Source organism: Pezoporus occidentalis, unplaced genomic scaffold, assembly GCF_034315485.1.
Source record: "Pezoporus occidentalis ecotype Australia unplaced genomic scaffold, CSIRO_AGI_Poc_V1 ctg62, whole genome shotgun sequence".
In the NCBI taxonomy this organism is placed as follows: Eukaryota; Metazoa; Chordata; class Aves; order Psittaciformes; family Psittacidae; genus Pezoporus; species Pezoporus occidentalis.
Window position 1 is genome coordinate 2,194,721 of NW_026915966.1, and position 25,732 is coordinate 2,220,452.

The window sequence follows — 25,732 nt, forward strand, 5'->3', positions numbered from 1 at the left end:
AGGTATTGTATTGGATACTGGGCTGTAATTTGCCATAACTTTAACAGGCACACATGTGTAACTCTGCTTTCCTTCCGTGTCTCTTCCAAATACTGAAGGCTAGATTTATTTGAGTGGCTGGCTCAAGCATACTGTGAATGCTGGGGAGGGAGAAGAAGCTAAATTGAATTATTGTCAGGCAGGGACCTGCTTTATCAGATTCAGCACTGACAAAGTTTAGATGCAGGCGCTGAGCTGGAAATGTTTTTCAGCTGGCAGCCCCGCATTCCTTCACAGCAGCTGGACCAAGCAGCTGGGAATGCAGGCGGATACTTTACCAGGGCCAAATCCTGCCTGCATGGCAGTCAAGGGGATTGACTGCCACAGACTTCGAGTGAGATCCGGGCTTGGCATAAGTAGCTCATCTCTGAGAACTGGGTTGCACGCAACTTTTGCAGTCCTGTCTCCTTTTTGTTTTGAACTTGTTCTCTGTGCTGCTTTGTTTTCTGTCATCATTTACCAGCCAGGACAGAGGGCAAAAGAGAACAGAATAAGTAAATTTGTTGTTTGTCATGGTACCTGCTTTGTTTTGGGTGATTACACGACTTGATAGAGATAAGCAGTGTGATAGTTCTGAACAGAGAATGACTTAATTTGTTTAGTGAATACCTAATTTCAACTTCCCTTCCTTCCTTCCAGCAGAAGAGCTTTTAAATGGGCAACTGTTAGCATTAGTGAGTCCACAAGACACTTGTTTTCTTAAGCATGTAGGACACGTATCCATGGGAACTTACTCCTATTAAACTCTTAAAAGATAGTTTGCTGCCTGGAGTCGTTTTACAGCAGAGCAAAGATTGTTCTCTGAGCAAGAAACACTTCTCCCCTCCAATGCTCTGCTCTTGCCATGCACGGAGCTTCTTCCATACACCCGCAAGAACTGACATAGCACTTGGTGCCTGGTGGAATTTGGCCTGGAGCTTATGACAGCCAAGATCAATCAGAATTAGAAAGGAGGAGATGCAGGAGTCCAGAATACTGATGTTTCCCATTTGTCTGTGTACACAAGATACACATTTTTCAATAGTGTGGGTGAAAGCTTCCAGAAGAAGTGGTGAATTTTCCATTTCTCCAGATGTCTAAGTAAAAGCTGAAAGTGCCTTTTTGGAAGATGTATTTTAATCAAATAGAAATATGGAGCTCACTGCAGAATTACTGTCAGAATAAGACCTCAGGGGCATACGGCATACAAACCCAAGTCATCAAGGATCAAACTGTCTTTTATGAACATCAAAATCTGTTAGTCCCTGTGTGTTTTTTCTTGTAATAGCAGAAAAATATTGATATGAAAATGATTAATAATGTACTTCCTGTGTAGAATTTCCCCCCCAGAGGCATTCATACTAATGCACAAAACCATGCCCAGCCATCTTAAAATATAGCTCCAATTTGCATTTTATTGTCTGTTTGGAATAGGATTTTTTTTTTCAGGTGCTTAGTGCCTAATTTTAGAATTTTCTAACAAAATTGTCTGCTTATTAGGAAGTAGATAATAAGAGTCCACATGATGAGGGCTGTTTGAGTAGCCATGTCCAATGTCTATTTTATAAGGCCCTTGGTTTCCTCAGTGAATAGCTGGTACTCTATTGTTTCGTTATGAAGGTCAGAGTATCTGTGGTGGGCAGCTGAAAGCTGTTGTCTTGGCAAATTGAAAGACAGCTCTCATTGCTCTGCTCAGCTGTGACAGGCTTCAAAACTGAAGTGCTGGCTGGGTGGAAGAGAGGCAGTGGGTGTGCAGAGGCAGAGCCTCCCTGTTAGGGTTTGTCATTGTAAGCTGTTGTCCTCCTGGAGTGCCTTCAGTGTGGAATATCATTGTCGAGAGTGAATTTTGCAGTTCAAGGTAGGGAACATGTGAAATTGCCGCCTTTGTGTCCTTCAGCATATCTCAGCTGAGAGCACACTGACATACGCATCCAGCCTTTGGATGAGATTGCTTTTAGTCGTGCTGCTCTGCCTGCCCAGGTGAGCACTACTGTTTCTTGTGATGTTCTTGTGCCCTGTCACTGTGTGGCCAATGCTTTTCCTGTTGGGTTCCTACTCGGCAGGAAGTGAAAAGACTTGACTGATCACTTGGCAAAGCATCAGGAAAGTATTCAGCTTTTGCCAAGTTCAGAAAGGCCTTGATACAGCATCCACGTGAGAAAGGCAGAGACTGAGAAGCACAAGGGTGAGGTTTGTTAGATACCAAACACGTGCTGTCAGATGAGATCCATGCATTTATTTCTTAAGCCTAAACTTAGAGGATCAAAGTTATCATCTGTTAGTTCAGAGCCTGTAAATGGAATGTAATGTTGTAGTGGAAGTGGATGACAAAGAGGTATCGAAAGCAACTGCAGTATAATATCCCATGGGATGCCCAGAAACTGGTTTGGCTGCATTGCTTAACTTAATAGCATGTGCCGTATAGAACCTTTTCTCGGGTTACTAACACACTAATATATAATCTCTACAGCTTGGCAACTGAATCTCATTGGAACAATGTTTGTGCCCTGCAATAATATGCAGAGGCCTTCATCTCTCTTCAAAATCGTTTCTAAACAAGGGTCACTTAGTGCAAAGGTTTATTTAAAACCATGGACTGTGCACAGCATAACCCACCAATCTCAGTGGAACAGCTTCAATCTGAAAAAGCTAGAAGCAAAAGCAAATTTGATCCACCACTTCCGAAAGCTTTTTGTTAATACATATGTTTATATCTATCTTACACAGTTGAATATGTCCTTCAATTTGACTTTACATTTACACTGTAATTTAAAGTTCGAGCTCTCCCTCCCCACTCAGAAGTTTAAGAGGCAAGCATCCTAGCACTGGAGGAGTGACTTGAGAGAATCTGAATGCTCTCCAAAATCTCTACGGAAGACTGTGTAACAGGTTTCAAGCAGTGTTATTTCAGGAATGTAATTGAGCGGGTTTTTAAAAGCCCTCCCAGATATAAATAACATAGGAGGGACCTGTTTTGGTACCTCTTAATCACAGCGTTCATGAGCAAGTGCATTGCTCTCTTGTTCCTGTTACCATGTGTGAAGAGTAGAGTCAATGCCAGCACAAGGTCTGAGACGCCACATGGATTTGCACCCGTGGAGAATCTGGCCAGTGGCACACTGCATGCTTACTATAGGAAGGCACCATCAGGCTTGCTGAGTCCAATTCCATATAATTGCAAGCAAGAGATCAAAGGCTTTGTCCTTGGTTTGTGCAATAGAGGAACAGTGTAAATTGTGGGCTATTACAGTAACTTTCATCAGTAAGGGCTCTGGCAGGGTTTTTAGGATCTTCTTGCGTTAGAGCATTTGAGATCATTTTACAATGGAAAAAAATACATGTTAATAACCCCAAGTCATTTCCTGTGGAAACTCAAACCAGTGTTACTCTTAGATTTGAACTCTTTCTTCCCCACCTAAAATGCAGAATTGTACACTGAAAAACAAAATAACCCCAAACCCCAATATCCTTCTTCTCCATGCACATGAGTAGAAAGGAGACGGTACTGGCTCCTGGAAAGGCTTTTTGCTGTTACACAACACAGCACGTGCACACTCCCACATGTTGCAGGGTTGGTGCCAAACAGCTGGCAGAGATCTGACCCAAAGAGCACAGGTACTACCAGGGACAGCAGCGGCTCTGATTTGGCAATCTGGGGTACTTTTTATGTGGCTGAAGAAGCTCTGGAAGTAGCATGCTCAGTGCAGTGTTGCTTTCGGTACTTGATTTATTTTTTCTTCAAGGTAGGAAGGCTTTAAGTACCATTAAATATCCCACTCTACTGATGGAAAAATTATAGCATTTATATCTGCAAATTTCTCCCCCAAAGATGGATCATCTCCTTCTACGGTCTAAACTCCACTTGGAGGAGTATGCAAAACCTACAGCATGCTTTCATCCCAGCCGTTCAGCCTTTTGTTAATAAAGGGCTTTATATTAGAAACTGTCCTGTATTTCCTGACTTCTGTCATATTTCTTTGTCTACACAGAAAAATTACCTTCAGGTGAATAGTCTGCATTTTGCACGAGCGACCACAAGAGGAGCTGCTGGGCAGCAGCCAGCTGCTGCCAGGATGGTGGAGAGGGAAACTCCCGCCCTGCTTTGGAGGACCTGTTAAAAGGAAAACGGATGTTTTTTTTTCATCTTGGTTTCATAAAAATTATATAAAAACTCTTGACAGATGTGAGAAAAAGGTGGAAGCACAAAGACTCTCCTTTTGTCAAAGAAACAATTCCCAGTCAAGCATCATATTAGTGTCTGGGTTAGAGCTCACTTGAGTCACAGGGAGTTTTCCTTAGATTTCGATGGGTTTTGGAGGAAGCCAGTGATTAAAAACTAAACAAGAACTAATATCCTTTCCTCCGAACAGAGGTTCAGAGCTTTGGGGATGTTTGAACTGAGCTGGTGATTCTGCCTTGGAGGTTGGCATCACAGCATCTGTTTTGAGGTGGATTATTTAAAACTCTTCCAGCAGCAGCCACAGTCGGGGCATTACAAAGCAGTGCTGGGAGCTCTTGCTCTGCCTCTTGGCACAGCTGTCAGGGTGAGGAGATAGCCATGTATGTGACTAAAACCGTCTTGCCTCCACTTCGCCATTTTCATCATCATTATCTACCTCCTCCTATGGGTTTCTTCCTCCTGAAGTCCTCCAAGAGGCTCTTGTTGCAAGTGTGTGTGTTATGCATGCAAGGAGACCATGCAGAAGCCCTGCAGCACCAGGCAGGGACTCTGACTGCCTCCAGTTTCATCTGTAAGCTGACTTTTGCCTCCAGATTTTAGTTCTTTTGGGGAAGCTGAGAACCATTTGTTATATTTTTATTCTAATGGTTTTCTAGCTTAATTATTTGAGGGTATGTGTCAGAGTCTATCACTGTCAGGCATTGCTGCTGAAAGGGGATTTCAGCCAGTGAAATCTCCAGCTGGGTGGGTACTTCCATAGGCTTTAGTAAAAGCAATGAAGTCCTCTTTGTTCTAGTTTTTCCCAGACTTTGTCGCTCTTTAGATCCATGTTAAACTTGATTTTAAAAGCTCTGACCAAACGGAGCAGAGGATTTACTCTGAGTGCTCTATTTCCAGTCCTGAAATTCTCTTCAGAACAGCACTGCAACAGTAATTTTTCCATCCTGGGCTGCTATACTGATGTGATGCCTGAGCTCCTGTGGGTTGCCCTGGGCAGAGATGTTTGTTCAGTGCCTGGAGAAGCTGCACAGTGCCATGGCCAAGTCCACCAGCTGCTGCTGGCTCCTCAGTCACACTGACCCAGAGAGGTTTGTTCCCCAGGGACTCACCTGCTGGGCACCATGGCGGCTGGTAGATGATGAGGATCAACAGGAACACTGGAGAGGAACAGTGGAACCACAGAGATCTGTTTGTTTATTGCAGAGGGGTTTGGACCCTTTTTTTCCTTTCATGGCAACTTGCACACTATCAGTTAGAACATCAGTGTTCAGAAACTCAAAGATTTAAGAACTACTCACTAGGAGCATAGTTATTGCAGGCTGAGGATAGCCAGCTGCATTTACAATTCTTCACTAATCAGCCTAGGGCTAGACCAGCATATTTATGTAAAAGCACTAATACTTTTATTACTGAAGACAGCCCAGCACTTAGGCCCCTACAGTTTGCCTGGAAATGGAATATGTGATCTTCCCCCCACTAATAGTATGTTTTTCTTGTCTCCTGGCAGCTTGCACAAGTGCTCTGAAGTACGTGACATATGGCAAAGAGAACATCAAAATCTGCTGTGCCATATGATCAGCTCACATGGCAGTGGGCATGTTCCTGGCTCCACAAAGCTTCACAGCCATAAAACTGTCCCTTGCTTCCTGGTGGGAATTTGTGCCTTTGCTTTAACTGTCTGCAATGATTTGTATGTATTTGCTCTCAAAACATGAAATGTTAATGCTTCCCTTAAATATAAAATTTACCTAGGATTGGCAAAAGGGGGTATGTGTGTGTGTTTGGTAGCCCTGGGCACTGCTGTTGTTCAGGCATCTCCAGAAGAGACCCTCTGTTGATGCAGCTTCCCCAGGCAGTGGGCTTCATGTGAAGAAGGTGTCTCTAAGGTAGATTGGTATTTGCAGTCAGTTGCATTCACGTAGCCATGCCAAAATAGTTTGAAACATCCTTTTTCCCATTTGGGTGACTGGTACAGTACTAGTGTGGGACCCACAAAGAGCTCTCCTACCTTCTGTCATCCTTCCCTCTGTAAATCAGGCGTTTATTTGATCATAACTATCAGGATGACTCCAGCAGTGATGTTACAGAGTTGTGTGGCTGCATTGTACAAGGACAATCAAATGGTTCTTTTTGAGCAATAACTGACAGAAGCCACTTTAGTAACCTCTACAAGATAAAGAGATAAAGAGCGAGGCATGACAAAAAGAGAGACCAGGTAATACAAGCGCGATTGTTTATAAACCAAAGGCTTTTTTATTCACCATGAGCGATCAGCAAATCTTTGACTAAAACCTATTTCCATTAAAATCTAACATTTAAAAAGAGGGGATTTATCTTCAGGGGGATTTTCCTGCACTGGGCTCAACAGGAGAAATGAAAGATAAACATCACTCACACAGAGTCTGAGGAGGAAAAGCTTGGTCAGTGCAGCTGAATAGCTTCAGGCTTTTTGTTCCTGCTGATGGGAAGCAAAGAGATCTGGATAAAGGGCTGCAGGAGTGCTGCTCAGGAGAGAGGATGGTCTGTGCGGGGAGTCACTGAACTCAGAGAAAATGCTGCATCTTGGGGTTGTTTGCATCAGACTGACAAATGCAGCCATCTCTTCCCCATTAACTACAGCTGGGGGATGCTCTGGTGTGCCCTGAGGCCAGTGGCTCTGGTACCCTCTGCCTCTCACTGAGCTGCAAGCTCACACCTAACAGCTAGGAAGTTGTAGGCCTTTGGCCTCAGCTACAGAAATATGGTTTTGTAGGCTTCTAGAGACACACAGGGTGTATTCCTCTTAAAAGATGTACCTGGACTTGGAAGCAGGATTGTTGCTGAGTCCTATGAAGAGTTGCAACAGAGTTCCTTGTACCCCGAGCTACAGCTAGAAATAGAAATATCTCTAAGTTGGCAAAAATGGGGCCAGCAGCCTGTGTATTTGAGGGGCTTGGGAAAGAGAAGAGGGGAGGTGGTGTTGGAGCAAAGAATTGGGCCTGATGTTTTTTCCTCACAGCTACCAATAAGCGGGTGCATTTTTTTTCTGAAGTGCAGAAAAGGGGCTGGGGTTTGTCTGTATTCTTCAGTGCTTAGAGGGGGAATACATGAGGACACTAGCAGCATCAGGGGAGATTTGACTGCTGGAAAAGAGTCTTACATTGTACCCTAAATAGCTTGAGAGGTAGGTAAAACATAGGTATTCTCTGCTAGGAGGGATAATCCCACCTTGGATCCTCATGGATCCGCACGGAGGTACAGCACCAGCCAGTCTGTTTAGTGGTCTGATGGTCTTATGTGGCTTTGTATGTGCTAAACAGCAGGAATCAAAATGCTGGTGGGGTTGTGTAACAGGGTTTTAGAAGGGCAGTGGCACAATAAATTTTGCACTCAAGCACTGGGAAGCCAAAAAATTCTTTAGACCAAAATCAATTTTGAAAAGAGGATTTAAGCAGTTCTAAAATGTTACTGTGTGTGTGTAACATGCTGTTTTTCTCTGGCAAGGGAAGCTGTCTGCACTGCATTATGTACTAGGCTCTTGAAAGCATAACTAGTTATATAATTATTAGAATTATATTTGCATTCACAACTAGGATGTATATAACTAGTATGGTAATACATGCTAATTAAACACCAATTAATCATTTAAAAAAATGAGATTTGAATCTATACAGCTGACACAGATGTAGTAGTAAATACTCATTGCTTATGAAGAATAAATCAGGTGTGTTTTAATATGCAACCCTAGTCCTATATAAATGCATACTGCCAATTATTTAGAACAGATTCGATGTGTTCCTTATTCATGTTCCACAGCTATTGCTGAGTGACAGTCATGATAATAAGGTATTTGACTGCTTTTACACTGTTGCACGTTAATGCTTCCAGCTGGTCACGCTGGACTGGCTCGTGTTTCAGCCATCAGAAAATGTGCAAATCCATGAAGTTTTTACACTGCAAGGTAGAAGGGTTTACTCACGCTTAATCCAGCCAGGCAATCCAGATAGGCTGCTGAAAACCAGTCATCTTTCTTTGTATAGTTTGAAGCTTTATGGCTCTGGCAGGTATCTTAATATTGCTTTATCTGCAGGCTTCAGAAATGCTGTGGAAGAGAATCAAAGTCTACATAGAGCTGAGAGCATTTGATGCTTCTGATTTAAGAAACATTCAAAGTTTCTGGTGCCAGAAAAGGACTTAGGCTTTTCTGCACTCTATTTCAGGGATAAGTTTCTGCTTCAATTTAGAGTTGCGTTGGAGGCCTGCGGGGGACAAGCCCAAGCTAAGTTAGCTTAAGATGCTGGCTGCTGCCTACTGTAAACTGATAATGAGCAAAGTAAAAGGCTGGTAGTGCATGGCCAAGAAGGGCACTGAAGTGCAGATGTCCTTGGTCACCCTTACAGCAGCCAAACTTGCACAGCAGTGGCTGTGCTCACTAAGGACTGAGGGCAACGTGTGTGTCCTCCTGTGCTAAGGGCGCCCAGGGTAGCAGAGGGCAGCAGCATGATGAAGTTGTGGAAGTGGAGAAGCAGAGAGGAGAGTAGCTGCAGGTGGGGGTGAGACGGCTCAGCACCTCCCATGAGATCTGGGGTTTGGCTTGTGAGGGTATTTACAGACTTTTCTGTGCTGGGTGTTTGCTTTTGATGGCGTTTTGCCTTAGAAGCCATTTCCTCCATGAAAAAACGGGCTAATGAAGGAGCTGCTTTGGTCAGGCAGGATTTGTCCAGGACACCCTGTGGTGCAGGAGGTGTATCCCTGCTCCTGCACCTGCTTGTCCGTGCTGAGCTCCACCACGGTGGGCACCTCCATCATACACACCAGGCAAGTTTCTGGCACTGAGGCCAGGACTGGGGCTGACACCCACCTAGGAAGCTCCCCATATCGCCCCACCTCACTCACACAGGAGCAGCTCTAGTGTCAGGCTCTTGGTGTGCCTCTGCTGTCCCCAACAGAAAGGAGGGTGAAGCCAGCTGAGGTCCTGGGGACCGGGGCACATGGAGGAAGAGCAGGAGGAATGTGTGAGACATCGACTGGTGCGCTGTGCAGGTGGGAATGGGGGGATGAGGTCTGGGGTGCCATTACTACCTACCCCAACAGCTCTCTCAACAGAAAGGGTCTGCTGCTCCTAAGGCATGTTCACCCCCACAGGCTTCTAACCCCAGACTTCAGGATCCCTGCTTTTGGCACTTGTCCATAAACAGCTGCAAAACCCTCTGGAAAAGAGCCTCCCCTCTTCCTTTTGGCCTTCGCAGACGGCAGCTGGTGGCCGCCTGCAGGGATGTGGTTAACCCTGGGCTCCCTGGGCTTCAACCGGAGCTTCCCAGAGCGGGGATGGGGGGACCTGGGTCCTGCAGGCAACCGGGATGGGGATCCCCGCGGTGGATGGCGGCTTGGGCGGGAACGGCGCGTGCCGCCTCAGGCCGGAGCCGGGGCCGCCCTGGGAGCTCGGCGCCGCCTGCCCGCAGTGGTGGCACCCAGAGGAGCCGGTGACAGGGGAGGCTGCAGCGCAGAGCTCAGTGCCGGAGGAGCCTCCCCATTGCTCTGGAGGCAAGGGTGAACAACGGACCGGGCTGTACGCGGTGTGCCCCAGTGCAGGAGCTCCTGCGGCGGGTGGCTGAGCTGAGGGAAGCAGGCACAAACCCGAGGGAGATCAGGAAGCTGAGTGGGAGCGGGAGTGCGGGGCACCTGCAGCCACTGTGAGGAGGCGCAAGTGGCACGCACAGGGAAAGGAAAGAGTGCATTAATGCAGGGGTTGGAACTTGTCACGAGAAACAACGAAAAGAGGACAAACAAAGGCAACGGCCTTCCTCCAGTGCCTGACATCCCCACCCAGAACCACTTCACAGCTCTGTGGGGGCTGACCAGGCAACACCACCACAAGGGAACAACCAGTTGCAGCACCAACAAAGAGGACAAATGCCGGTGCAGTCAAGAGAAAGTGGTGGTGATAGTAGTAGGAGATTCTGTCTTGAAAGACAGTCTGTTGGTCTGACCCACTCTCGAGGGAGGTGTGTGAACGTGACCCAGTAATGTGTGCTCAAAGCCCAGAAACCACCCCTTGCCTGGGCTGCATCAGAAGGGGTGTGAGCAGCAGGTTGAGGGGGGTGATCCTGCCGCTCTGCTTTGCTCTCGTGAGACCCCACCTGCACCTCTGTGTGCAGTTCTGGTGTCCTCAGCATGAGAAGGACATGGAGCTGTGGGAGCAAGTCCAGAGGAGGCCATGAGGATGATCAGGGGCTGGAGCACCTCCTGTATGGAAACGGGCTCAGAGAGTTGGGGCTGTTCAGCCTGGAGAAGAAAAGCTGTGTGGAGACCTCAGAGCAGCTTCCAGTGTCTGAAGGGGGCTATAAGGATGCTGGAGAGGGGCTCTTCATCAGGGACTGTAGCAACAGGACAAGGGGTGATGAGTTCAAACTTCAACAGGGGAAGTTCAGGTTAGATCTAAGGCAGAAGCTCTTCCCTGTGAGGGTGCTGAGGCTCTGGCACAGGGTGCCCAGAGAAGCTGTGGCTGCCCCATCCCTGGCAGTGTTCAAGGCCAGGTTGGACGGAGTGTTGGGAGACATGGTCTAGTGTGAGGCATCCCTGCCCATGGCAGGGGGTTGGAACTGGGTCCTTTCCAACCCAGACCACTCCATGATTCTAAGAAATAATGTAGCAGAAATGCTTTATATAAATTCTATGAGTTTCCAAGTCAAAAGTTAGGGACAGAATTAAGGGTTTTCCCACAGCCTCTGGTGTATATATGGACATTGCTTTAATACTTCTTTGTTTTTAGTAGTTACGAAGTCCTGACATAATTGTTCACACTAGAAATGTCTCCAAACAACCCAGATTTGGGCTGAAACTCATTAGGAATATGTACATTAGTGCTTTGCAAAACTATCACATTTTTTAAAGTGCCTGTAACTTCTCTAGTTACTGTTTGCACCGTTTAAGGATTCCAGCATCAGGATAGTTGGATTTTTCACTTTCCACTTTTCTGCTTACCTTGTTCATCCTCACTTTTAGGAATCAGGCTCATTGATTTTCAGGGTCTTTACCTTTAATTTCTGGAGCTGGTGATGCTTTAAATGGATGGTTTCAGCTCATTTGGTTTCATTTAGAAACCAATCAACCCAAATCATCTTCAGTGATAAGTAATGCAACTAAGTTCAAGCACTTCTCAAAGTGTTCTCCTAAGGTGCTTGTCTGAGCTCAAGCTATGCTGCATTTACAAGACCATTTAGGCCTGAAGCTCACTTGAGACTTCATCCACAAGGTAAGAGAGTGCTAGTAATTATTCTGTTTTTTTTCAAGTGAAGACAGTTGTTTGGCAGAATGCCTTCCTTTGAAGTTGGTTTGTTGGTTGTTTTTTTTCCCCTAATAACTGGGCATATGAAGGCTAGATATTTGGTTTGATGTTATTTGCTTTCCTGGTTGTGTTATTTCCTAGCTGAGAAAGACAAATTTGTTATTCCCAACAGCAATATTTATTGCTCTATATTAACAAGAAAAAATGCCATTTTATTGAAAGTTCAGTTTAGATAGCTCTGAACAAAATCCAGTTTGAGTGGTACAACAAGTGTAACCTTCACTTAAGAAACAGAGATGTAGAAATCATGCAGGTGTTAAAATAGTTGACTAGCTGCAGAAGCCAGACTGCATCCTCAGTAGGTTTTTGGTTTAGAGACACCAGGCTGGCTGGCTGCATTCTGCCAGGCTCAGATAACATAGTAATGATGTAGTAAGAGTTATATTTTTATATGGGTCAAGCAGGCAGGTCTCTTCCTGACAGCAGTGTCCTTTCTTTCTCCCATCCAAGCATAAATCTGGCACATGCCTGTATTAGGTACTGCCAGCTCATAACATGTATTAATCATTGCAAATTACTTTAAGGCAGTCTCTATGTGGATATATCTGGAGAATTGAATGTGAAGCCTTTAACCTTTGAATCACTTGTTCATTTGTGAACACAGCTGATGTTAACTCTGAGTTAATTACTTTCCGATGGCTCTCAGGTGCAAGCTGTTGTTGCATCTCAAACTGATTCCCAGGGAACAACCAAACACTATATAAAGCTACCAAAGTCAGAGCTAATGGAACTGGCCTGGGATTAAACTTGTCATAGAGAGCAAACCTGAAGGAAATTTGTGAGTATGGTGAATTTTCTTATGCTGTTTCTTTTCAAAAGATAAATGAGTGATTTTTTAAGTGTCATCACGGGCTTCTCTCATTAGGCTAAATTCACTTCAGAGTGCTTTTCTGTCTAGAATAATATCATGTGTAATAGAAAGTGCTCAGCCACAAACCAAGCTCTAACATGTTAATGATTTTAAGGCAAAGTTAGGTATAAGCAAGTCACAAGTTGTGTTATTCCTCTTTCTGTGGCGACACACATCTGGTTCTTTCATTTCAGTGCGTTTGTCTTGTAAAGGAGCTCTGAGCAGAGTACTTGACTGTACTTTTCTGCTGGATGTTTTAAAGACCTGCAACCTGGTACTAGCACTTATGTATTTAAGCTTTTGTTTTCTAGCTTTGTTTCAGGAGCAATAATAAGCAACCTTGGTGATTCCTAGGGGGAAATAATGGGTACCTCTCACAAATTTAAAAGAAAGCCCAAACCACCAAAATCCTGATTCTGTCCCTTTTAGGGTTTTGGTTTTACAGGCAACATGTCCCACTGCCTTTTTATCACCATGTCTCAATGAAGATGATGGTAACTTGGACAAAGAGAAGAGTAGGTTGTTACAGCAGTCTCCAGGCCTGATGAGCTGGGGAGGGAGAAGAAACTCTGCATTAATTCTGTCCAGCAGCCTTTTTCATAGGGATTTTTATTGTATGTGGTTTGTATTGAGGGAACTGAGGCAGAAGAAAGGCATGTAACTTCATCACAGTTTTAAAGAAACCCAAATTTAGGCTGGAGATCAGCCTCTAAATACAGCTCCCGTCACTCCACTTTACGTAAAGTAAGTCCTGCACTAAACGTTTTCATGCTGCCCGTCGAGTTATTTCAGCGTATGTGATTCCATTGACAGGACTCTGGCAGTCGTTGAAGACTCCCAAGGAAAGATGGAGTCTTGGAGCTGTGGAATTGGAGGATGGATGAGCCAGGGTGGAGGCTGGGGCTGCTCTGGTGTTGGTGGCACAGGGAGGAGGAAGGAAGAGTTTGCCGAGGATAAATTCAACACACTGGAACAGAGTGTTCCCCTTAAATGTGTTCTACAGCCAGAATAGCAGCAGCAATCCTGCCAAGTAAGGGGCCTGCTGCAGGAACAGTTTGGCAAGGGAAAATATATAGCCAAATTTAAGCTAACCAGCCTGATAGTGGGTGGCTGGATTATGTAAATTTACTGATACTCAGAATTCATTATCTCTTGCGAAGTGTCTCTGAATGAAATGAAATGGTAGAGCAGATAACCCCTTTTTTATTTGGATTCCTTCCCTCTCTCCCCTCCCAAAAACTTGTATTTCTACACCTCCATTCAAAGTCTTGAAACTTGAGCAGTAAGGCTGTGGGGCTGAGCTTGTAATGAAATCCTCATCAGGATCCTGAGGGCAGGGCTAGAAAATGAGGTATTGCAGTGTCAGAAATTCTTGGATTTGTTGAAACTGAGTCCTGGAAGGGATGAGCCAGAAAGAATCCTAAGAAAAGGAGAAAAAATACGATATCCTTTCACTTCAGCATGCTCTCTGTAAGCATAGTCATTTCTGGGAGAAGCATCAAGATTTACAGTTATTCTCAACACTGCCACGTGGGATTTGTGAGCTCCCATGAATGGAAGAATCATCATCATGTAGAAATCTGTGTGGTTTTGCCTTGGATGGAGTGATGGTAGTTCAACAGTTGTGCTTGACTGCTGCTACTGTTTTGCTGTGTACAAATAAGAATTGTCTTCTAATTGGCTGGCTTGCAAACTGAGGAAATCTGGCTAATTTATTTTCATTGGGAGTAGAGTTGCCCTCACAAGGTTGGATTTTAATGTTAATGAAGGTGTGTTTAAGAATGGATCTTGTCCCTCTTGCAGCTTTATTCTAAGAACAAGGGAGGACCGAGTGTGGGTTATAGATGCCACAGAGATGTCGGAGCTGAAAGAAAAAGGCTGTTGCTTGTAACACTCTCTTGTTTACTCAGCCACTATGTTCTGGAGCCCATGAGAGGTGATAAACAAAGGGAGCCTGTGGAGATGCTTTGTATTCTGATGCTTTTCAAAGTACCTTCTTGCTCTGAAGCAGACTGTTCCAGGAACTGTCTTAGCAATGTGTGTAGTCTAGATTGGAGCCAAAAGCTTGAGTCTTCATGAATCAAGCTCATTAATGGTATCCAGCATAAATGATCCCCCCAAAAATGAGTAAGAAAAAAAAAAACCTGCAGCCTGGGTCTGAATATTTCTGTATTGCTACCTCTGAGCATTAAGAAGTTTTGGAGCAAGTCCAGAGGAGGCCACAAGGATGATCAGGGGCTGGAACACCTCCTGTGAGAAGACACGCTCAGAGAATTAGGGCTGTTCAGCCTGCAGAAGAGAAGGCTGCATGGTGACCTCAGGGCAGCTTCCAGTATGTGAAGGGTACAAGGATGCTGGGGAGGGACTCTTCTGGGATTGTAGTGGTAGGACAAGAGGTGATGGGTTCAAACTGAAACAGGGGAAGTTCAGGTTGGATATAAGGAAGAAGCTCTTTACTGTGAGGGTGATGAGACACTGGTATGGGTTGCCCAGAGAAGCTGTGGCTGCCCCATCCCTGGCAGTGTTCAAGGCCAGGCTGGACAGAGCCTTGGGTGACATGGTGTAGTTTGAGGTGTCCTGGCCCATGGAGGGGATTGGAACTGGATGATCTTAAGGTCCTTTGCAACTCTAACTCTTCTGTGACTAAAGGCTGGTGTCGGAGCACTTTGCTCACTCGCCTTTCATTTGGGGTTTTAAACCAACTTGAAATTACTTAACCAACTTGCACAAGTGAATGAGTGTTTGCAGCTGGGGAATGTACATGATACCACTATGATGACAGAGTCTGTGACTACAGGTTTTGATGTGAAACAGTCCTGCACAGAGTAAGTAAACCACTTCTGGCTCCAACCTTTGCTGTTCTGAAGCAGATTCCTTCTGGTGGCTGTTGCCAGAGGAGGGGAGCCTTCCTAGGTTTTCATCCTCTGACTTACTGTATAAACTTGGACCAACTGCTTCCACCTTCTTCACTTCCTAAGCAAAAGCATGCTTGCTATAATTTTCCAGTGCCACTTTGGCAATGCAAGTATTCAGTTTTCCATTTTCCTTCTCTGGATTTTGTTTCCTTTCACCTTTAAGTTTCTTCCCTTTTCCCCAAGGGAGTGCTTATGTTCTCAGATTAAAACCAGAAGTCAGTTCAATTTTCTGTGAAGGTTAATTTATTAAAAATACAGTTTTAGTATCCTTTCAAATGATATTTTCCATGTAAAAATATTTATTTTACTAAAGCCACATCTTTCTGATGGAAAAATGTCTGGGCATTAAAAGAAGTCAGCCACTGTCTAGTAGCTTTAGTATAGAAATGTGTCTGTGGTGCAGCTACGATTTTATGGAGTAAAGCAATTGGAGATTACTGGTTAAATTCCTCATTTTAACTGAAGTTAATTAATTGTAAGATTAACTTTAACTAAGGTATGGAAATGTCATGCACTAGAGCCTTACTGTGGTGTTCTGAATCATAGAAATATTAATGTTTAACTATAAAACATGGGTGTGTTCAGTTTTTAATTGATTGAGTAAAGGAGCAGTGACAGCTAGGTAAAAGCTTGCTAAGGTTTGGTGGCAAACTGCCCCTAGACAGCTAAACTGTAGTTTGTAGTTGCTTGTTATTAGATAATGCAGCTCAGTGGTGGTCTGAATTGGGGAATTTTAGAACTCGAGTCTTGGGAGCCAATCTCCCTCACTGCAGGTTTCCAGAGCACTGACTGCAAAGGGGCATAAAGAGGCTGTAGTAAAAGCTCTGAAACCAGCTTGCTGGGTTGTTATGTCCTTTGACTCTCAAAATTCTTTGAGAAAGCATTTTCCTTTGGAAGGAAAGAACAACAACGAAAATATATTTGGAAATTACTTTTTGCTGGTTTGTGTGGAAGACAAGAGGGAGATGTGCTGTTAAGGGGGTACAAGGTCTTGCTTCTCTTGCAGTCCAGCTCAAATCCAATCTGAGCTGATAGGTTGTTTTATTACAGGGCTAGCAAGGTTTTAACCTCCCTCTCCTGGAAAAACATTTAGAAATTGCCCCTCATATATTAAATTAGGCTATCAAATCCCTTAGTTCTCTTCAACAAGGCCCCTCATTTCAGGGGTCTATTGCAAAGAACCAGACAGCACAGTGAAAGCCAAAACATTATTGAGAAGGATTAGAAAGAAAAAGTAATGAGAACCACATGTAAGGATACACCTCTTATCTCTTAGTTGTCTGGATATAACTTGCTTCCTCCTGCACACTCTGTGCCTCCCTCTTCCTCCCTGGAATGACTGTCACCCTTTCTGAGGCACAAAATCCTTTCTCAGATTGCAGGAGTCTCTTGGTCTCTCACTTGTTTTCCTACACCACTGTGAATACAAAGGAGTACCCACTTCCTCTTTTGCTCCTAGTTTTTTCCCCTTACAGCCATTGTTAACACAAAGCATGTATTTGTGATGCACTGCTCAGTGACAGGCATGCAAGGTGTTCCTGTGTGAGCGCAGGTCTGCTCTGTTCCTGTGTCAAACCCTTAGTGTGACCACAATAGCGGAGAGGGGGTGGCATCTCTCAGAAGATGGGAAATGATTCTGCAGCTGATTTGGTGGCAGCCTATGAAATGACACTGAAATGCTGTGTCCTTTGCATTTTTAAACAGCAGAACAGGTGAATAAACTAAACTGACACAGTGCAGCTGATTATGAAATAACTGAATTATCCAATATATGTAAAAAAGCATAATTTTTATTGCTCTTCAGGCACAATGCCCAGTCTGTGGCAGCTTTGCAAACGCTTTCCAAGTGGTGTTGACCTATCCTGGGGCATTGTGTTAAGTAACTGAGGAAGAAAGTGGTTTTAATTAGACTACATGCAGATCCCCAGTAAAATAGATTTAAAAATCAATAGATTGAATCGATCTGTAGTAAAGAGAAAGTCTTTTACTGATTAAATATTACTTCATCCTTCTTTGAGAACAAAATGTTTACCTCTTTAACTGCTTGAACTCTTACAGAGACTTCCAGGAGGAAAGAAAAAAGGGTGAAAAACATCTTCATTTTCTTGGTATTTGAAGGGGTAATCCTAGCATGCCCCCTTCTGCTCCCAGCCCTCCTGTGTATATTATGATTAAAAAGCTCAACCTTCCAGATCTTACCAGATTTGTATAGATCACTAGGAAGAACATTAACTGATGATAAAAAACATTTTTTTAATGCATTTTGGGTTCCTGGAGTGATGCTTCAAGCAGCTCTAGGCACAGAGGAGTTGTGGTTTGCACAACAGTGTGAGAAGTCCTTCATCTCAATGCGCTGCCTTTTGATGTATGAGCACAAATAGTTCCTCTTCTGCAGAGATGTTATTTGTTTTGCAGAAAACAGTACTGAGGAGAGAGAAAATAGGAAGTTTTCTTCCAGGGCCATGTCGCCAAAGGCCAAAGTAGAGCCTGAAGTGTGGTTATAAAGACATCAGCCTGCCTTTAACCTGCTGTCCCTGCCCCACCATACAATTTAGAGAGCTTATCTCAAACCGGGACTGCAGTGTGTTGCGTGATGTACAAAGCCAGAAAAGGAAGAGCCTCTTTTGCACAGATCTCGTGCTCTCTCCTGCAACCCATTCCTCAAGATTTAAAAGCAAGGAAAATCTCCTAGCAGCACCAAGAGGGAAATACCTGCTTTAGCACAGCAGAAAGCTTTCTTGGAGGGCTGGTTACAAACATCAAAGTTTTAGGTGATGCAGAAAGTTTCATGTCAACCCATTTTTACCTGCAGTTCATGAGGAGTCTCCCAAAACTGAAGGTAGGTCTCAAACCAGATGCTGTCCTGCTGGCTGGTGATTGTGCAGAGGCCACAGTAGTGTTGTGGGAAATGCAACAAATAATACCTGGAAGTATAAAAAAACAACTTAAACATCTCACTGACACACAAACCTGGTCCATTCTTTCTGTCAGTAGGAGGTGATCTTGTCCACTCTGACCTTCTCCCTGCTCTCTGTCTGCACTAATTAGACCAGGCTTTGAGGTATCAGGACTTTATGTTGGTGATGTTAGCATAAGCTTCTAGCAATTTAGCCAATTGTTTTGAAATTTAACCATTAGCACTGTGAGTGCTCTGATGGAGAAGTGTTGATGATTCCTCAAGCTGCTAGCAGCTGTCACTGCAAGTTAGTTCTACTGGGCTGATGAATTCGGGGCTATTGCCTTTTTTATGGCTCTTGAAAGTAGAGAATTTAGACTACTCATTTCACTGAAATGTAGTTTATGACACTTCACGTGTTTACATTGGTGGATAAGTTGTGGGCTTGAACAGGCCACGTATTTGCACTAGCAGGAAATTAAACCTGCCAACCACAGGCTGATACTGTGTGCTGGTGAGTCAAAATGTGATGACAATAGGAGCTGTGTTTCGGAAACAAAATGTTAGCACTGATTATGTTTTTCCCTGTCAGCAAAAGAGGGTGCCAGTTGCAGAGAAATGTGATCCTTTTTAGGTTATAGCTCCTTAGGAGTTTTTTTTCCTGAGAAATACGATGCATATTTCATGGATAAAAGCCCATGTTAATTATTTTGAAGGTCTGTAGAGAGCTCAGCTGTCGTTGCACAGTGGTGCACATAGATGAGTTAGTACCCTACATGGTCACCACCACTGATGCGTCTGAAAGTGTCATGATCTTTAGTTTTCTTTTTCTTTCTAGTTCTTTGTTCTTGATCTCTGTGTACTGTGGTATATGTGCTGTGCTTGGAATTTTAACAGATGTTTTGGAAGTGGGTGTTATATGTTCTGTTTCTAGGCATCAGTGTCAAGAAATCTGACATGATGATCAAATGGGGAGTTTTCTGGGGGAGGAAGATGTATTGTGATGGAACATGGTAGGGTTGCTCTGGTAGGAAATCTTAAAGGAGGGATAAAAAAAGTCGTGCCAGGAGCACACTGACTTTACCAGGAGTAAAGTTTGTTGGTGTGAGTATGCCTGTTGGGAGTTGGAAGAGCAGAGTTGCTCAGAACCAGCTGGAGGTTAACAAACGCTCCATGTGGCTGCAGTGGCAACAATAATTTCTTGAGCCTGACAGATTTTATTTGGCACCCTGGTATCAGTCATCATGTACTGCCATATGCTGTCTCTGCAGGAAGAGAGTTTGATGTGTATTTAAAGCAGCAGCAGGAAAGCTTTTCTATTGCAGATGAGGCCAAGAACTAAATTTCAGGCTTTAGGCTGTACTAGGCCAGGTCCTTGGGTCTCCTGACTACATAAGATGAGTTGGGGCAAGGTGGCAACCCTATGGAGACTGTGGTTGATTGTGCTCACCAGTCCTTCACTAGGATGAGCAAGTTTGCTCAGCAAGAAATTCACTGTAGGAATAATTGAAATGACACATGTAATTCTCACGATTTATTTAAAGTACTGCTTATTGTAGTGGAAATACTACAAGCATAACATGTCAATACACTGATAATCCCTTAAATCCAGTTCTCCCTCTGACCTAATGGTCTATTTTTGATGGATGTGTTCTTTTTTTTTAACAGCTAAAAGAGTCACATATTTTCTTGTGCTCCCATTCCAGGCAGTGAGATTGTTGGGAGATGGGTTAAATTGTCTCTTTACTGATCACATAAAGATGCTGAATGAAGACAGACATTATACTGCAACATCATTGTCTTTAATCTGATTTTTAATTAGTGGAAGAATAGATTTAAGTTTTGTTCTTCTGAGAAATCTTATTCAGTTTAGTTTCAATTCACTTACCAGATTTGCCTGGATTAATTTTTTCACTCTGTAGCAGCTTTTAAGGTAGTGACAGGATCAATAAGACAGGAAAGTTTGGTAAATGCCACTCCTTGTCTGTGTGCTTCGGTGCCCAAATATAAAACAAATTGTCTGGAGGTTTTTGCATTCTTGTTTCTAGGTGGTGAATTTGAAAGAACTTGAAAATTCTCTGAAGAATCTGTTTTCTTTCAGGAAATGGTCTCGGAAAAATCAATGTATTTTGAGGATCATTAATTTCCATCTGAGATTTCGCTGGGAATTCTTCAGGGCAGTTAGTTTAGACAACATCATTTTGATCTCATGTGCTAGCAAGAAATCATGACATTAAGACCAAAATTTCAAAGTAAAACTCTCTTTAGGAAAGTTAAAATATTGCTTCCCCCCTGCCTTGTGCCAGTTCAGGAGAATTAACTTAGCAGTTAACTAAGGCTGAAAGCCTGTATTTCTGGCTAGTCTGAATTTAAAGGGGTGTCATCAGAAACTGTGCAGTGCTGACATTTAGAAATGCCTCATTTTAACAGAGATTCCAAACTAGTCATCAAAAACTTAAGGCATATACTGAGGACTGTCAGTAATACTTCATGGTGAAAGCCAGCTGGTTTTGTTAGCTACATCATTAGATTGTCACTTAAATATTAGTGGGTGTCTGTGTTGCATTTTGAGGAACTCCAATAGGGTACCATGAAGACAAGATTGGCCAGGGAAAGGACTATAAATACCAAAGCCAGTAAGTCCGTATTTTGCCGAAATGCTGCTTTTCTGAATGCTTTGAGATTTATGCAAGAGCACAGCTTTGCTTTTTGTACCTGAGGTCACTGTGATTGCCCTCATCTACTGCAGTGTGCAGAGCTGTCTGTTCCCTTGTCCTGCTGTTCTGCAGGAGATGGAAGAGTAAGATCTGTGCCCTAGGTTCTTTTGTTTTAAATTCACCTGCTTTTCTCTCTTCCAGTAGTTTTGCACTCCTGTTTGGGTAACAAAACATCTTTCAGAAATTACTCCATTTGGAGGACCCTTGCAGGGAAGCAAGCAGGAGTTACGTAGCTCATTGCTTCATCCTGCATTAAAATTCACTCTGAACTGGAGAAAAAGTTCTCCATTCCTTTTTCTGTACAGAAAGCCCAGAATCTCAGTGTGCCATTGTGGTGCAAACACTTTTCCCCTGGGAAACTTAAGTACAGGCTCTGGGTAAAGACTAACTTGGCTTGGTTTAAGGTAGGACACAAGCAAGCAGGAGCACTGAGGTGTGGGAGTAATACCTGCCCAAGCCTGTAAAATGCCCTGCAATCCTTTTGCATGTTCCTCATGTAATAAGACCTCAGTTTTTGCACAAATTGCGATTTCCCTTATCTCCCTTGTTGCTGCTGACGCATATCTTGGTTGCTAAATAAATGTTCATCTATGCATAATGACTAAGGTAAGAAACTCCCACGTTTCCCTGGTGCCTGAGTTGTTCCTAGTATAATTTTTGTTCTTATGATGTTTCAGGATAAAAATATCTTACTTGAGAGTATGGAGAAATATCAGTACTTTTTGGTTCTTTGAAGGTGGTCTATGACAGTCTGTGTTTCACTTACTGACAGTCCCACTATAACTACAACCCTAAATTTACAGCTGGGATGGCAGGATGGGGGGAAGATTTTTTGGTGAGAAGTGATGCAAACTAGAGCTTTGTGTATTCTGGCACAAGTTTAGGGATTCTTATTTCTTAAAAAAGATAATAAATTACTAGTAAAAAAGAATAGCTCTGGCAGCAAATGCTCCCAGATTGCTGGTGCAGGCAGGAGGCAGCACACCCTGCACACATTATTCATTATCACAGCTTTCCCTCTATGTGGCTGAAGCTATCCAGATTTGCAGCCCAGAAGGAAAAGAACCAGAATGTAGAATATCAAAGTGTTCTGATCATCAATTGTGCATCTCTTCCTTGAAATGAAATATACTCACAACTTCCAGGAAAATGGCATATTTCAGCTTTTTTTTCTTAACTAAGAAACCAAACCTGTTATGATTGTATCCTCTGTGCACACCAGCCTTGCTGAGAGTCCCCATGTAAATTTTGAGTGTCCTGGCCAATTGCAGCTAAAACAAACTAAAGTTTCAGAAGTGCAAGAATGCAAGGTTTGTAAAAATAGACAGCAGTTGAGGAAAACCCAATTAGAGGAGCCATGGAGGGGAAGAAGGTGCACGTCCAGGCTTTTACTAGGCTTTCAGGAATCTACGAAGGGTGGAGGTGTTAGGAAACCCCCAGATACGGGAAAAACTGCAGTAGGAATTTGTTGCAGCAGAAGAAATGAAATGCTTTCTCCCACAAGGTAGGGACTTATTTCTCTTTGGATTCTCCGGTGTGCAGTAAGAAGGACCCTGACACAGCAGCTGCAGCAGAATTCTGTATGAACGTTGTCAGATATGACTTGCAGGTCCATTGCAAATGAGGACTTTCAGTTTGTGACAACACTGGAAATACTTACTGCAACAGTACAGATAATTTATTCTCCAGACAGTACTTTTATTTTTTTTTGCTTAGTCTTTTCTCCTGATTTTAGGACTACATTCCTTCATTAGCCCTTCACTCATGCTTCTCCCAGTGCCTGTCCAGCTCCCTAATTGCATTTCTTCCCATGCTATTGATTGGATTTTCTATGTCAACCTGAATCTAAGCTCCAGCGGTCTGAAATCCAGGAAGTGTAAGCATGCATGTGATTAAAGACTTGCTTTAGCTCTTTATGATATTCAAAAACGTTTGCCCACATGCATTGCTACAACTTGTAAGATGTGTGTTATAGCTATGCATGGGAGAGCTTGACAGCTTTTTCTCTCTCTGTGACTGTGAGCTGATTTGAGCCATGTTAGCTCTAGCTGTAGTCTTTATTTCTTGCCCTGACTTTTGTGCGAGAGGAAAGAAAAATCACGAACATGAAACAATTTATAAGGAATGAAAACTGGGACATCTCATATTAATAAAGTTCATCCTGTCCCTGGATTTACTGCTGTAGGATCTCTGAGGAAACCAGGTCAAGCTAATAATGATCTCCTTATATGCATCTTCAGGAGTAAGAGAGAAAAAAAATCTCTGTGGATGGTGATCATCAGAAAGGGGGTCATGGGGACATGAGCCGTGTTGGCTCCTCACTGGCTTGTGGCCATATCATGCTGGGGCAGACTGTTCCCCAGTTTAATTACACAGTTGTGGTTAGACCCTATTTCTGTGTGTTTGTTTAAAACCTGCTGCCTTGTAGTTTCACTTGGTGTTCTCTAGTTCATGAACTGCAGGAAATGGTGAATGGTTGGGCAAGGTTGATGGGGAAACTCCTTAGCCCACTGACATGAAGTTATTCTATCTGTATCTTTCACCTGTCAGCTTTAAAATGTGAAAGCACTCAGTCCTTAATGGATTAAGTTACTACATAGCATCTTTGTAGCTCAGAAATGAATGCAAGGTTCAGCTGATACTGGGTAGATGGCAACCAGCCTGTTCTTAAACAGTCATTTTCAGATTTGGGTAGCTTTAGCCTGCTGTCAGGCAGTCAGAAAAGATTTGTGTCTCTCATCACCTACATAGCAACTTCTTCCCTGCATGCGCAGGGTGGGATGCGAGGGCAGCAGCAGTAGGCGTGGCTTTCTGGCACTCAGTGCTATATAACAGGATTTTTGCAGTCCATCTCCTTAGCATGCTGGTTTTTAGGGAATATTCTGCTTTCCTGCAAGCATGTGGGCTTGTGAGATGTGGTGAGGGATTATCTCTTCTCACATGTTGCGTTCTCATCCTGTAGAAACCATGCTGTTATTCTCTTACTGCATTTGCAAAACACCCACAATTCAAAACATGAATTTTACTCTAAATAGGAGGAGATGATTAGTAAAGGTCATACTGGTACTGGCTCACAACCAAGGAGCTCAGTTTGCTCAGCTTGTGAAGTGCAATGAAGTCTGTGGTCTCCAGTGGAAAAATTGGGACATTGAAATGTTGTGGCAGCCTTAGGAAGTCACTGATTTTCTAATTGGGACCTTAACAAAAGAAAAAGAGGAAGCTTCAATTCACTTCTCACCCTCACAACAAATAAGGGTGCTAACTGCCAGGAAAATGTTCTGATGATTGTATTGTGTTGGTCCTCTTGAAAGAGGCAAGTGCTTTAAATGGAATTATAATGATGGTGTGATCATTATCTGGGCTGGCTTAATGAAGTTTGTGACTATTGCAATATTAAATGATTTGCACTTAAGAAAAATACCTCCTGTTCCATTCAAAAAAGATCAGAAAAAGCTGCTAGAGGGTTTGCTGTTGTGCTGGATACATCACATGTAGTTCTACACACTGCCAAAATAACTGCTAGTTTGGACACTGCAGTCCTCTGGATGTGGCAGTGTTGGTGCTTCAACATAAACAAGAATAGGCTCCTGGAGGCTGTTGTTTCACCTGATTAATAAATTTTATCAGAATTTGATGTGCCAGAGGGGTTGAAATGTAGTCTGAGTGTGTGTGACTGTGCATGTATAAAAAAGTGAGTTGAGTGTCAGGAAAAAGAGGGGTCTGTGTCAGTCTTGCATAATTTGGGTTTTGGGGGGGGTGTCGCAAAGATAAAGCCAAGGCAGAGAAGAAGCAGGGAGGCTCCATACAAGACCCTATTTCTAGTATGGTTCTGTTAAGCCATCTCCAGTTGCTCTGTTAGACGGCAGAGATGGCTCCAGGGACACTTCCATCAGTGGTGCTGATGCAGTTTGCTTCCTCTTGGCAATGTGGCCCCGGGGACTGAGAGCTCTGGGAATGACTTTGGGTCTCAGCTGCTATCCTGCATAGGTCAGGAAGAAACAAATGGTAGGTGGTGATGGAGAAAGCTTGCATGGCTTTGCTAGAGAGCTCTTCTTGACCAGTCCCAGTCCAACTGAGCATCGCAGGTCTGCTGAAAATGCCAGGCAAGGGACAGAAAACATACTCATTCAAGGAAGTCTCATCTTAATGGATCTTCTTGTTTGAAAACAAAATAGTTGTGTAAGTCAGACTGTGGAAATACTCTTTCTTTTGCCTTGAATGTTTCTAAACTAATCTGAGTGGGCTCCCAGTTCCGTGCATCATTGCTGACTTCAGGGCTCAGCTACACGCTGTCCTGCTGAATGAGGTGGCTCCTGCTGTTGCACCCACTTTGAATTGGAGTGTTCATTTCATGTGCCCAATTGCTTGGGACTTCACTTCCGCACTCATTTTCACTGTAAAAGTTATTGAAGTAAATGCTCCCGCCCTCTGCCATTTCAGCTTAAAGAAGCCAGGTCAGGACTGAGAATGGCATCTTTGGGAATTAACTTTTCTGTACTGCAAATCTGGAATTATTTTCCAGGCTGTTGTAATTGAATTGGTTTGACTACTTAATAATGAAGCTTTGTATCTTCTGTTAATCCCTACCAAAAATGAATTCAAACATCTGTGACATCTGCTGGGAGATGTAAGTAAATAAGAGCTACTTACAATTTCTGGCATGGGAAGCAATCATTTTGCCCTCATCATTGGAAACTCATTCACAGTCTCTGAAAATTCTGAGTTACAGAAAATTTTAAGACTTGCCTAAAGCATTAAAGACATTTGGAGTATTAATTGCATAATATGCTTCATGCTGTGGTTTGCATGACAAAGATATTGAAGGGTTA

The 25,732-nt window shown here is 43.5% G+C and overlaps 1 protein-coding gene and 1 long non-coding RNA gene across 4 annotated transcripts in view; one reads left to right on the forward strand and one right to left on the reverse strand.

The window, feature by feature from the left end:
* FOXK2 (forkhead box K2) overlaps positions 1 to 25,732 on the reverse strand; it is a 430,591-nt gene that overhangs the window by 189,521 nt on the left and 215,338 nt on the right. The window lies entirely within an intron of this gene.
* Positions 11,287 to 25,732, forward strand: part of LOC134174643 (uncharacterized) — an 86,265-nt gene continuing 71,819 nt past the window's right edge. For 2 of the 3 annotated variants that reach the window (XR_009968738.1, XR_009968737.1), the window contains exons 1-2: positions 11,287 to 11,432; positions 12,172 to 12,303. This is a non-coding gene — a long non-coding RNA (uncharacterized LOC134174643). Of the gene's footprint in view, positions 11,433 to 12,171; positions 12,304 to 13,167; positions 14,482 to 25,732 lie in introns of those variants that run through there. The other variant, XR_009968739.1, reaches the window with a different exon arrangement.